This window comes from Heptranchias perlo, chromosome 5 (genome assembly GCF_035084215.1).
Source record: "Heptranchias perlo isolate sHepPer1 chromosome 5, sHepPer1.hap1, whole genome shotgun sequence".
NCBI lineage: Eukaryota > Metazoa > Chordata > Chondrichthyes > Hexanchiformes > Hexanchidae > Heptranchias > Heptranchias perlo.
In genome coordinates, this window is record NC_090329.1 from 24489403 (window position 1) to 24503018 (window position 13616).

The window sequence follows — 13616 nt, forward strand, 5'->3', positions numbered from 1 at the left end:
CTTGGTGACGGACATTGAAGTCCCACATCCAGAGAACATTCTGTGTCCTTGCTACCCTCAGTGCTTCCTCCAAGTGGTGCTCAACATGGAGGAGGACTGATTCATCAGCTGAGGGAGGGTGGTAGGTGGTAATCAGCAGGAGGTTTCCTTACCCATGTTTGACCTGATGCCATGAGATTTCATGGGGTCTGGAGTCAATGTTGGGGACTCCCAGGGCCACTCCTTCCTGACTGTATATCACTGTACCGCCACCTCTGGTGGGTCTGGCCTACCTGTGGGACTAGGGATGGTGATGGAAGAGTCTTGGACATTGGCTGAAAGGTATGATTCTGAGAGTATGGCTATGTCACGCTGTTGCTTCTCTAGTCTGTGGGACAGCTCTCCCAATTTTGGCACAAATCGCCAGATGTTGGTGATGAGGACTTTGCAGGGTCGACTGGGCTTGGTTTGCCTTTGCTGTGTCCGGTGCCGAGTGGTCTGTCCGGTTTTATTCTTATGACTGAGTGGCTTACTAGGCCATTTCAGAGGACAGTTAAGAATCAACCACATTGCTGTGGGTCTGGAGTCTGTGGCTTTTTACCCTGGGCCTGTTTAATGTCGGGATAGTTTAACGTCCTGATTAAAACATGCTAGTTGAGGGCTAAGCGGAGAATATGAAACATTTTCATGAAACTGTTTAATTTTTGTCGCACTCTGCAAACTGCGGTCACAAAATACGTTGCTGTCCTGTTTCAGTATTTATGATGGAAAACATGAGCTATTTGAAAGTGGATAAAAGGGGGTCAAGAAATGTTGGCTGCACTCATTTATTAGCCGTGATGTTTGAAATGTAGAGCTGAAATGGAAAAAAAAGTTCAGGATGTGTAACTTTAGTGCACGCAAGAAAATGTGGTTAAAAAGGAAATGTCTCATTAATGTTTGTCTTTTGGTGTTTGGCAGAGAGATTGTTGTTTTCAGTCTCTGGCTTTTTTGAACAACGTTAGTTCCGAGAGAGAACATGGCATCATCACACAGGCTCTAAAATGGGCATTCTAATCAGTAAAACCACACGATGGATAGAGCGGTTTCTAGGGCGCAAAGGCCTGTGGGTATTGTAGCCACCATTATTGACCAATTGCCTCAAGGATTGGCGTGTGGTTGGAGGCAGGAGGTCATTTGATGAAACCTCCTGAAATATGGTCCAACCACTGTTGGCAACCCCAGAGTAGTTGGAGCTTTACCCCGTGTTAACCATGCAATGCCTGACCTGGGAGTGCTTGATGCCAACTGTGAGTATCCAAAATGATGTGCAATGCATTCCCCAGCACTCACATCCTTGAAAAGCAGCAAAATCACAACAAGAGAAAGCTCAAACAAAAAATCAAAAAACACCAGGAGAGACTCTAGTGAGTGCACATTTGGTTTGTACTCCCTTTAATAGAAGTGGGCACACTGCCCCTTGACTCTGCTGAAACAATGGAGCAGGTCGGAGGCCCTCCTCAATATTTGGAGCAGTACCTTAAAAGCAGTAATTCTCAGATGGTTAGATTCAAGACTCTGCCATGGGCATGAGATGAGCCAGTAATATAAATTTACCAGGTTGTCAAGGGATACATGGTCGTGTAATGGAAATATCAGTGAAGAAATTGATGTTAAAAAAACAAAAGCAATTAAAAATTTGAGAACCCATCACACTAGGCTGGCAGGAAAGAACATTGAGAAATAATTTGTCTTTTCATTCTTCAGAATTCTATAAACTACACTCACCCTAACATTTATAAGAACAATATTTGAATCAATTCTCCAGCTGCCATGAGGGTCGGTGGTTGAGACTGAAGGGAAAGTCTTACTGGTAAATCAATGTTTTAAGGCTCATACCAAGTTAGTGGTTGAAGGACATTTAGTTGGTAATAATCATTGATCCTCTTTCAGAGCAGAATGAATACACCAAGAAATAAAACTTATTCCGATCTGAAACTATTCTATCACGACATTACTCTTCAGATTGATCCTTTAAGTAACATGTGGGATTGAGGTGTAGTCAGTAAAGAACTGGAGTAAAAATAAAAGTGAAATAGCAGTGATAAGGAGCAATGATATGAGTCAGACAACGGTGATTGGTGAAGCCTGGGGCCTCTGCTCTTCATATCATTAATGGTCTGAACAAGGGAATTAATGTCGCTGACGGGCCGAAATTCTGAGGGAAGGTAAGCAAGTTGCTGAGTGGCAGTTAGCAGCTTTCCTCCTTCTGCCAGCTCACACATAAATTCCTAACTGAGCTTGTCCGTCTGGGGCAAGCACACAGTGACTGCACTTTAAAATTCTTATCCTTATATTTAAATCCCTTTGTAGTCTTTCTCCTCCTATCTCTGCAACCTCCCTCCACCCAAACTCTCTGTACCTGTGACTCTGGCCTCTTGTGCATTCATTCTCCCTTTGCCCCACATTTAGCTGTCCTGGCCGTTCCCTCCCTATACACCTCTACATCGCTCTCTTCCCCTAAGACCTCTTCCCCTTAACACCCACCACTTTGACCAAGCTTTTGGTCACTCCTCCTTTGGCTCGACATCCATTTTTTATTTATGCCTCTGTGAAGCGCCATGTGACTTTTTTTAAACAGTAAAGTCGCTAAAATAAATGCGAGTTGTTGTAACTGGTGAGGTTAAATCTTTGATAGTAACGCTGCCAAGTGATCAGGTGGATGGTTTACTCACCATTTTGTTGTGTGACACAGGGGAAGGGATCTTGAAGATGTGGGTCAAACCTAAGAACAGGAGGAGGCCATTCAGCCCCTCGAGCCTGTCCCAGCACTCAATTAGATCATGGCTGATCTGCACCTCAAATCCATTTACCTGCCTTTTCTCCATACCCCTAGCTAACAAAGGTCTATCAATCTCACTCTTGAAATTTTCAATTGACCCCCACAGCTTTTGGAGGAGTGTGTTCCAGATTTCTCCTACCCTTTGTGTGAAAAAGTGCTTCCTGATTTCACTCCTATAGGGCCTATGGATTTGTGTATGTTAGTTTATCTTCTGCATCCCTTAATGGTCCTATCCCTATCCTGGTTTTCTTTTGTTATTTATAGCTCTGTAGAATACTTTACTATTTCTTTTTACATTCTTTGATAATTTAATTTCATAGTTCCTCTTTGCTTTCCGAATTGTTTTTTTGGCTTCCTTCCTAACCTTTTCGTATTCCCTTTTGTCATCCTCTCCTTTACTGTCTATGTACTTCGTATATGCCTTTTTCTTTAGTTTCAATTTTACCCTTGTCTCTTTATTCATCCATGTTGTTTCATTATTGGCTAGTTTTTTTAAGAGGAATATATTTCTCCTAAACTCTATTGATCACAGTTTTAAATATTTCCCACTGTTATTCTATCACTTTCTCTTGTCAAAATTTTTTTCCAGTTTGCCTTCCCTAGTTCCAGTCTCATCCCCTCAAAATAAGCTTTTTTCCAATCTATTACTTTGGTCTTTGTCTTACATATGTCTTTATCAATCATTATTTTAAACCTTATGTTACCCAGAATGATGTGTAACAGTTTATTAATGGTGTTGATCACATTGATAGCGCCAGGAGGCTTTGCACAGAGGAGAATTGTCTGATGGAGGCAGGAAATGTTGCTACTCCCCTGTGCTACGATCTCTGCCTTATCTCCAAAGATATAAGTAAGGAAGTGCTAGAGTTTGCGTGATAAGGTTGAGTTACTTCCAATAAATCTTAAGAACTGCTTCTACTCAATGTTGTGCTATTTTCTTGGGTTACAGAATGAATGAGGGGAGTTAAAAATCAGGCCTGAGACATTAACTGGTGAACGATGGAAAACAATTATTCAATTGCCAGGTGAGTTGTTTCTTCTGAAGAAACAATCCAATGAAACAATCATCCAGATGTATGTAAATGGAGAGAGGGGGGGGGGGAGGAGCTGAACTATATGTCTTAGCTGGAACACACTTGCTAGACGGTCTCAAGAGTCAGCTGTTACCCCTAAAGATAAACATCGAGAGGGAGAGAAAACAGATCCCTCTCCCCAGACCTGAGGTATTCAATATTACTGAGTTTTCTTCTGCTCAGTATTTTTAATGCAATTGTATTCCCCGCTCCACCCTGATCGTTTTGAACACGGTTACTATTCCACTAACACTATTGGTTGACAAGTGTATGCATGGTATCTGTACCAGCTGAGCTCAGAACTTCATCCACCAGGGAATCTTCACGTGTTACTTCACAGTTCCAAATTTTACGTTTTGGTTTAATTTATCGGATTCATGTAGGTGAGATGTGAATCCCTGTTCATTGTAAATGATGTCAATGCCAGGGAATGAAACACTTTCTACTTCTGACACTCCCAGAGTCAACAGTAAGCACTCCTACCACCCACATATACTGAAGTATCTTCCAGTCTTTCCCAAGTATTTTCCTTCATTTTAACCTCTGAAGAGCACCCCTCCGGGACTGATTTTTCTCTATTTCCTGAATAGTGAAGTAGTTAAGTTATGGGCGGCTTTGTGCCGTGTTCTGGTACTCTCATGGTGTTGAGAAGAAGCTGATGAGTTTCCTCCTAGTCTGCGCTGTGTCCAGTTACCTGAGGAAACTGATGTCACCACCATATTCAGAGGCACCATTTCAAACCTTTACCTTTTGCCACTTTGTGCTAAGCTTATGGAATTCAAAACTGGACAATGTTTCCTTGTTTTGGACCTTCTGAGGAGGGGAGAAGTTTGACAGCATGAAATAATTATCCTTTACATCTATTGTCTTGATGAGGAAAAAAAATCACAGGATTATTTTTAATACAGCAGTTTTCTGATTGTTAATCTCATGTAATGAAACAATACACAAGGTGGGCATTTCCCAGAATGCACTGGATGAGGGAGAAGCCAGGTATGCTTGTGTATGTATTTTGTGGCATGGTGATTGGAACTGATCACAGTTCTTCAAGCGATGCACAATCTTGTGACCAATGTGCAACACCTTACATCCATCTGTGTGAATTTCATTTGCCATTTGCAGAGCCAGATTAAGAATTCTTGAGACACTGAACATTCAGGACCCCTCCGTACCCCCAGCTCAGTACTTCCCATCCTGAACATGAGGGAGAATTTTAACCAACCTGGAGGGAAGAGCCTTAGAGACATTACCTTGTGTATTTAGAATTGGAGGTTTGCTGCTGCTCATTATTCCCTGCCATGGAGTTTAATCAGAAGATCTACATTCTCAGTTTAATCTGTTACCAACCAGCACACTGACGTTAACATATTTAATTTAAAGTGAGATAACAGAAAATGGTGCCCCACAGGGCTAGATGATACAAAACTTGGCAATACAGTAAACAGTGAAGAGGATAGTAGCAGACTTCAGGAGGACAGACTGGTGAATCGGGCAGACACATGGCAGATGCAATTTAATGCGGATAAGTGTGAAGTGATGCTTTTTAGGAGGAACAACATGGAGAGGCAGTATAATCTAAATGGTACTATTTTAAGGGGGGGTGCAAGAGCAGAGGGATCTGGGGGTGCATAGTCACAAATTTTTGAAGGTGGCAGGGCAAGTTGATGAGACGGTTAAGCATATGGGATACTTGACTTTGTAAATAGGGGCATTGAATACAAAAACAAGGAAGTTATGCTAAACCTTTACAAATCACTGATTAGGTCTCAGCTAGAGTATTGTGGCCAATTCTGGGCACCACACTTTTGGAAGGATGTCAAGGCCTTGGAGAGGGTACAGAGGAGGTTTACCAGGATAATACCAGAGATAAGGGACTTCAGTAATGTGGAGAAGCTGGGATTGTTCTCGTTAGAGCAGAGAAGTTTAAAGGGAGGCCTCATAGAGATATTCAAAATTATATGGGGTTTTGATAAAGTAGGGAGAGACTGTTTCCACTGGCAAGTGGTTCAGTAACCAGAGGTCACAGATGTAAAACAATTGGCAAAAAAACTAGAGGGGAAATTACAAGAATTTCTTTTCCACACACAGGATTGTTAAGACCTGGAATGCACTCCCTGAAAGGGTGGTGGAAGTAGATTCCATAGGAACTTTCAAAAGGCAATTAGACATGTACTTGAAGAGGACTAATTTGCAGGGTCTTGGGGAAAAAGCTGGGGTGTGGGACTAAATTGGACAGCTCTTTCAAAGAGCCGACACAGGCATGACGGGCTGAATGGCCTCCTTCTGTGCAGCAAGATTCCATGATTCTACAAAACACCAAGTTATATCCACGTTTACTTCACAAGAGTGGTCAACTGAAAAGCAACCTGGAAGGGAGGAGGAGCACGATGAGTAGGAAAAGAATAAATCCGGGTCACTGCAGACCGCACCGCAGCAGTATTTAGGAGATAACTTGGCTTATATTCCCCTATAGAAGATTGAGGGGTGAAATGATTGAGATGTTTGAAATGTTAAAATTATTCGATAGGTTAGGTACAGAGAAACTATTACTTCTGATGGGGAAATCATGAACAAGGGGACATAATCTTAAAATTTAGAGCTAGGCCATTCAGACATGAATGCAGGAAGCACTTTTTCACTCAAAGGGTAGTAAAAATCTGGAACTCTCTCCCTCAAAAGGCTGTGGATGCTGGGGGTCAATTGGAGCTTTCAAGACTGAGATCGATAGATTTTTGTTAGATGCATAATTGTGGCAGTAATAGCAAAAGCTTTTTTAGCTATGTCCGTAGTCAGAAGACCATAAAGGACCATATAGGGCCACTAAAGGATACTGTAGAGCAGATTCAAACTGATTCTCAGATTATGGCAGAATTTCTAAATGACTATTTTGCATCAGTCTATACTCCTGCAGACAATGCTTATGTTCCAGATGAGGGGTGCTTAGTATTGAAAAGCATTATTAATATTAAAATGGATATTAATGTCATCTTGGATAGGTTAGGAAAGCTCAAAATTGACTGGGCTGTAGGTCCGGATAATATCTCTCCAAGGGTGATTAAAGAGATGGGACAGGTGCTCCGCAAACTTCTTGCCCGTATCTTTAATAGTTCAATAGAGTCAGGGATAGTTCCCTTAGACTAGAAGCTAGCTCATATAGTTCCTATTTTTGAAAAAGGGGACAAATCAGAGCTGGGGAACTACAGGCCTATCAGCTTGACATCAATTATTGGGAAGATACTAGAAGGGATCATTGGGACCTTTATGCTCCTGGGAAAGGGAAGGGGCCATTAGAAATACACACGTGGCTTCCGAAACAATAGGTTGTACCTAACAATTTTGATAGTGTTTTTTGAGGAAGCCACTAGGATAGTGGATGAGGGAAATCTGGTAGACACTGTCTACCTGGACTTTCAGAAAGCCTTTGATAAGGTTCCTCACACTAAATTACTTCACAAGATAGAATCTTGTGGTAGCACTAGAAATTTGAAACGCTGGATTAAGAATTGGCTCCAATGCCGCAGCAAAAAGTTGTAGTTAACGGATGTGGTTCAGCCTGGAGACATGTTACTAGTGGTGTTCCCCAGGGATCGGTCCTAGGCCCGCCACTCTTCTCAGTCTTTATTAAAGACCTAGACAGTGGTGTTGGGAGTATGGTGAATAAGTTTGCAGATGACACCCAAATCTATGCAAGGGTTAAGACGGTAGAGGAGTGCAATCAAATCCAAAAAGATTTAGATGTGCTCGGGGAGTGGGCCACACATTGGCAAATGGCATTTAATTTAGACAAATGTAGTGTCATGCATGTTAGTAGGCCAATACAGAATACATGTTTCATTTGCAGGGAACAATACTGAAAGAGGTTGAGTGACAAAAAGATCTCTGTGTTATTGTGCACAGATCACTGAAGGTTCATGACCAATGTAGAGAAACTCAGCTAAAGCTAACAAGGTTGTATTAATAGAACCAGTGTAAATCAAAGGACACTAAACAACTCCCAGGTGGTTCACATCAGTGATCCAGCTCTCAAACAATTCCTGAGTGGCTCGCAGCAGTGCCCGGGAACACCCACGGCCCCATATTTGGCTGGAGCCCATGTATTAAAACAGCCCTGGCCATTTGGCTGTGGAATTACACAGCCCATCTAAATTCAATATCCAGGTTACCAATATCAATTAGAAACTATTGGGGCCCAAGCGCTGACCCCTGCAGGACTTGATTTGACTCCCCCCGCCCCCCAACATTATTCCTCTCAGAGACACTCGGTTTTTGGTTTTCTAACTTCTGATCCAGTCCCACGACTCATCCTGGGAATCACTGTGTATCTTTTTATTTGGGTCTTTGCCAAAAGCTTTCTGAAAATCCGATAAACCATCTCAGGGAGCTCTACTGTCGACCTGAACTGAAACATCCTCAAAGATGTCCTGAAGATTTGTCAGGCAAGATCTTCCCCTTCTAAGTGCATCCTGGCCGTTTTTTATTAAGGTATTATTATACAAGCCCCTCTTCAGCCTACCTATCTACCCCATCGCCCCCCCCCCCCCCACACCAAGACCAGCTTCCAGTATCTTATGATATATTAATTGACCTATGGTTGCCTGGGTCAGATTTGTTGCCCTTTTTACCTATAGACACTATTATCCCTTCCTAATCCTGCAGAACCTCTCTGGTGACTACTTGCTCCTTCAAAATGATGGCCGCATTCCCCCACTCCAGGATGCATACTGTCTGGCTAAGAAGATTTGTTAATCTTAAATCCCTTTCACTTGTCCTGTACATGACTTCAAAGTCCCTTTATTTTACTGGGTTTACTACAATAAATGATCTTTCCTTTTAGTAACATTTCAGAATCCTACCTTCTCTCTACTGGTGCTTTTGCAGTTATGGTTCTGGGATCATGTTTGTGTTCCACCCAAAGGCGACACTGGTGCTCCGTAATTATAGGACCTGTGTGACAACAGAAGGGAGACTCGATTCCACCCTTGCTGCGGGCAGCCTATTCCCAGGAGTATGTGTGCGGCAGTGATTAAATCGCGGTAGAATGCACTGGGGTAAAATTCTGCCTCTTCAGGAATTTTTATAATTGCTTTTTAGGTCCGACATTTTCTACTGACATTGAGAATCCAATTTCCTTCAAAATCCCAATCACATCAGTGTCTCGGGGATACAGAGGAAGGAACGAGAATCACTTCACATCTCTATTTAGAGGCTTGTGGTAAACCTGCAATTAAATCATTGGTCGATTGGCTAGGCTTAGCTTGACTACTGTGTTTGATTGTGTGTTTGGCTTGGAGCACAAGTAGGGGATATTAAACTGTAATGATGTGAGATATATTGCAATCCAACAGTGTGAATGGGAATTACACAGGCGAGTATAGTCAAACTGGTTTTATAGGATTAGCAGTGTACAGACCAAGATGCGTAAATAGAATTAAGGTACAGATCAGCTATGATCTAACTGAATGGTGAAACAGGCTTGAGGGGCTGAATGGCCTTCTCCTGATCCTATGTTCATTGGTAGAGTTTGGAGTATTTGAACTCAAAGGATTCTGATTCATATTTGAATATTTATTTAAAGCCGATGCTAGGACAGTGTGGGTCTTCCTCTCAATTAGACCTCAGGCTTACAAATGAGTAAGAAATAATTAGATGAATTGATTACACCATTACCAACCAAACCACTGGGTATCAGCAGGCAGAAGGTGTGAACGAATCTGTTGTGGGTCATTGAGGGCATAGAGACAGCCGACCAGCTATATTCTTTCGGTCACCGTGCAGTGTTCTATAGGAACAAATGGCCTCTCTAGAGGCTGATGTGATCCGGTGGTTGGGTTAAGCTCAGGGCCTCTCTGGCTTTGGAGTGGACGGTTCAGATTTCCAGCCAATGTGAAATTGGACACCAAAAGATAAGCTTTTAAAACCAATGTCAGTTTTTGATTAACTTTTAAAGAAAAGGTCAGAACTCCAGCCATGATCCAATCCTCTGCCCTGTCCTATATCTGCCTCCTGTTTGGATTTAGAAACTGCCCACACAAGGCAATCTCATATCTGTAGTGGTAGGAGCTGATTTTACTGCTGGTGTTGGCAATTTAAATCACTGTAGGCTCTCGGGAAAGGGAGAGGCGGCCTACTGCAACCAGTCAGAGAGAGCACCGATATGAGTGGCTCCACAGAAGGGGGGTCTACCTCAATCAATCAGCCGTTTGCAAGATGGGAAAACTATTAACGAACACGTTCTGGTTCAGAAAGGTTGTGTTATGCACGCTGTAAGAGAGGTAACACCTCCATTCAGTCCGCAAGCTTGACCCTGATCAATGTTGAGGCCAGAAGGTTGTGAAGTACCTAATTGAAAGATGAGATGCTGTTCCTCGAGTTTTTGTTGAGTTTCATTGGAGGCCGAGGACAGAAAGGTCAGAGCGGGATGAAGAATTAAAATGGCAAGCAACCAGAAGCTTAGGGTCACACTTGCGGACTGAACCGAGGTGTCACCTCCCTTAGAGTGTGACCCTGAGCTTCCGGTTGACTGCCATTTTAATTCTTCATCCACTCTGACCTCTTTGTCCTCAGCCTCCAATGAAACTCAACAAAAACTCGAGGAACAGCACCTCGTCTTTCAATTAGGCACTTCACAACCTTCTGGCCTCAACATTGATTTCAATAACTTCCAGATTATAACCACTGCTCCCACTTTCTTGGACAGCAGGGGCTGGTAATGGTTCTCCTATTGCCATTTACAGCTCCTCTAGACCCATCTTTTGTTTATTTACTTGACCCATTACCAACCTGTTTTGCCTTGCCCCATCATCCCTTTTGTTATTTAATCACTCCTGCCCTCCACCCTATCACAGACCTTCCCTTTTGTTCTTTCCTCCCCTCCTCCCCCACTTCTTTCTGTGTCTCTGGCCTTGCTTATAAACTGTTAAATCTCTAACTTCTTCCAGTTCTGATGAAAGCTCATTGACCTGAAATGTTAACTCTTTCTCTCCACAGATGCTGCCTGACCTGCTGAGTATTTTCCAGCATTTTCTGTTTTTATGACACATCTCACACATGTGTTAGAACCATCAATATGTTAGAACCATCAATATGTTATATCATGAGCCTAGTGTTTCAGCAATCAGAACTGGATGCAGTATTCAAGGTGTGGTGGGACTTGTGCTTTGACTACCTCAGTGCTCAAGTCTCTTTGTCCCTACTTGGTTGAAGTGTGGCCCTTCTCTGCTGTCCCAGTCCTTTTTATTTCAGAATGTTTCCCAGTTATTTATGAAGGTACCAGTGTTCTTGCATCATGCTTTGAGCCACTCACTTAGCTCCTCATTTCTTTTGTTGAACTCCCCTCCATTCCCAAATACTGGGAGTTTACTCTGCATCCTCTATGAGTTTTGAGCCAATCCTCATTTATGTGGCTCTCAAGGCCCCTATACTATTTCCCTTTATGTCACGTACCTTGAATTAACAGTGGGAATTAGAACTGAACCCTTTGCTGTTGTTCTGCTCTCAGTCTGTCCAGTGCGCTCTGGGCAAATAAGCAAGTTTGAAGACAAACTAAGACAGAAGGAGTTCACAGTAATGGGAAAGCAAGACTTAGTTTGGTGGCCCTTCAGCAGACAGATTGCAAATCAGCTGAAGAATTCCACTTGCCAACTCAGCCCTCAATTAATCTGTCAAATCTGTGAAGCTGTAGGGCCTGCTGCCTAATCCACTCTCAGTGGAATAGCAAATGCCCCTTAAAAGGGACTCAGCACATCATAAAACTTGGAACAATGCTCCATTATTCAGCTTACATCTTGGCCACAGTGATACTGGACTATCGAAGAGGACCTTCGAACCAGTTACTTGTGATCCTGACCCTGAGCCACTGTGTGGGGTCGGGGCATTTACATATGGACGCCAGTATCATTTACAGTGCTTGGGTTCCCTGATCGATTGCAGGAAGGAACCCCAGCCCTTAAGATTTTAAATCCCTTTTAGCAATGCTTAAAGGCAGGTACAGAAATAGCAGGGGTTACATCATATGAGCGAGCCTGTCTTTGGGGTAGTATTCCCTGAGTCAGAAGGTGAAAGGTTCGATCCCCACTCCAGACAGGCCCGGTCAGCAGAGACGGGAGTGTCAGCTCTGAATACTGGGTTGACGTCCAGTGGGGATAGTCATGCACCCCCCATCATAAAGGGTAGGCGGGGCTCTCTAGGCCTGGTTGCAACGCACCCAGGAAATACTCTGAAGATAAAATCCATGAGGAAGGCAATGGGAATCCACCTCAACTACTCTTCTCTAGTAAGTGGCTGAAGAATCTCCGAGACCCGAGTTAGGACTAGCCTTGGGCGGAGCAAGATGGACATAGGACATAATTCCCTCATTTGCATAGCGTCTAATATTCCCCACCCCCTAATTGGTGGGTATATTATGTAATTGTCCCAAATCCTTATACGATAGAAAAATGGACATGGCCCCAGTCTACCTGGGTCCCCACTTCATTTCCACCTCCACCCACCATCGTACATTGAATTTACTTTGCTGAATTCACAATACGCAGGTCTTGCTTAGCATAGAAAGCAAATGACTAATGATGGATATTAGAATTTCTTTTAAAAACAAGTGCACACGCAGACATCAAGTGACCACAGGGTCTATCTTTGCTGTGACACTTCCCATGGTGGAATCTTGCACTTATACAGCACCTTATCATATCCTTAGAATGTCCCAAAGCGTTTCACTTACAGCAAATTATTTTTGAAGAAATTACTTTTAGGCAAACAAAGCAGCCAATTTGCACACAGCAAGATCCCACAAACAGCAAATCAGATGAATGACCGGTTAGTCTGTTTTGGTGGTGTTGATTGAGGGAGGAATGTTGGCCAAGACAACAACTTGCATTTATATAGCATCTTTAATGGAGTAAATGTCCCAAGGCGCTTCACAGGAGCGTTAGCAAAAAAAATTTGACACTGAGCCACATAAGGAGATATTAGGACTGCTTAGTCAAAGAGATAGGTTTTATGGTGCGTCTTAAAGGAGGAGAAAGCGGTAGAGAGGCGGAGAGGTTTAGGGAGGGAATTCCAAAGCTTAGGGCCTAGGCAGCCGAAGACATGGCTGCCAACGGTGGAGCGATGAAATCGGGGATGCGCAAGAGGCAGGAATTGGAGAAGTGCAGAAATCTCGGAGGGTTGTAAGAGCTGGAGGAGGTTACAGAGATGGGGGGAGGGGCGAGGCCATGGAGGAATATGAAAACAAGGATGAGAATTTTAAAATCGTGGCATTGCTGGCGAGCACAGGAGTGATGGGTGAACAGGACTTGGTGCAAGTTAGGATATGGGCAACAGAGTTTTGGATGAGCTTAAGTTTATGAAGGATGGAAGATGGGAGGCCGGCCAGGAGAGCATTGGAATAGTCAAGTCTAGAGGTGAAAACAACATGGATGAGGGTTTCAGCAGCAGATGAGCTGAGGCAGGGGCAGAGATGGACGATGTTATGGAGGTGTAAGTAGGCGGTCTTGGTGATGGAGCGGATATGTGGTCAGAAGCTCATCTCAGGGTCAAATAGAACACCAAGGTTGCGAACGTTCTGGTTCAGCCTCAGACAGTGGCCAGGGTGAGGGATGGAGTCGGTGGCGAGGGAATGGAGTTTGCAGCGGGGACTGAAGACAATGGCTTCGGTCTTCCCAATATTTAGTTGGAGGAAATTTTTGGTCATCCAGTACTGGATGTCGGACAAGCAGTGTGACAAATCAGGGACAGTGGAGGGGTTG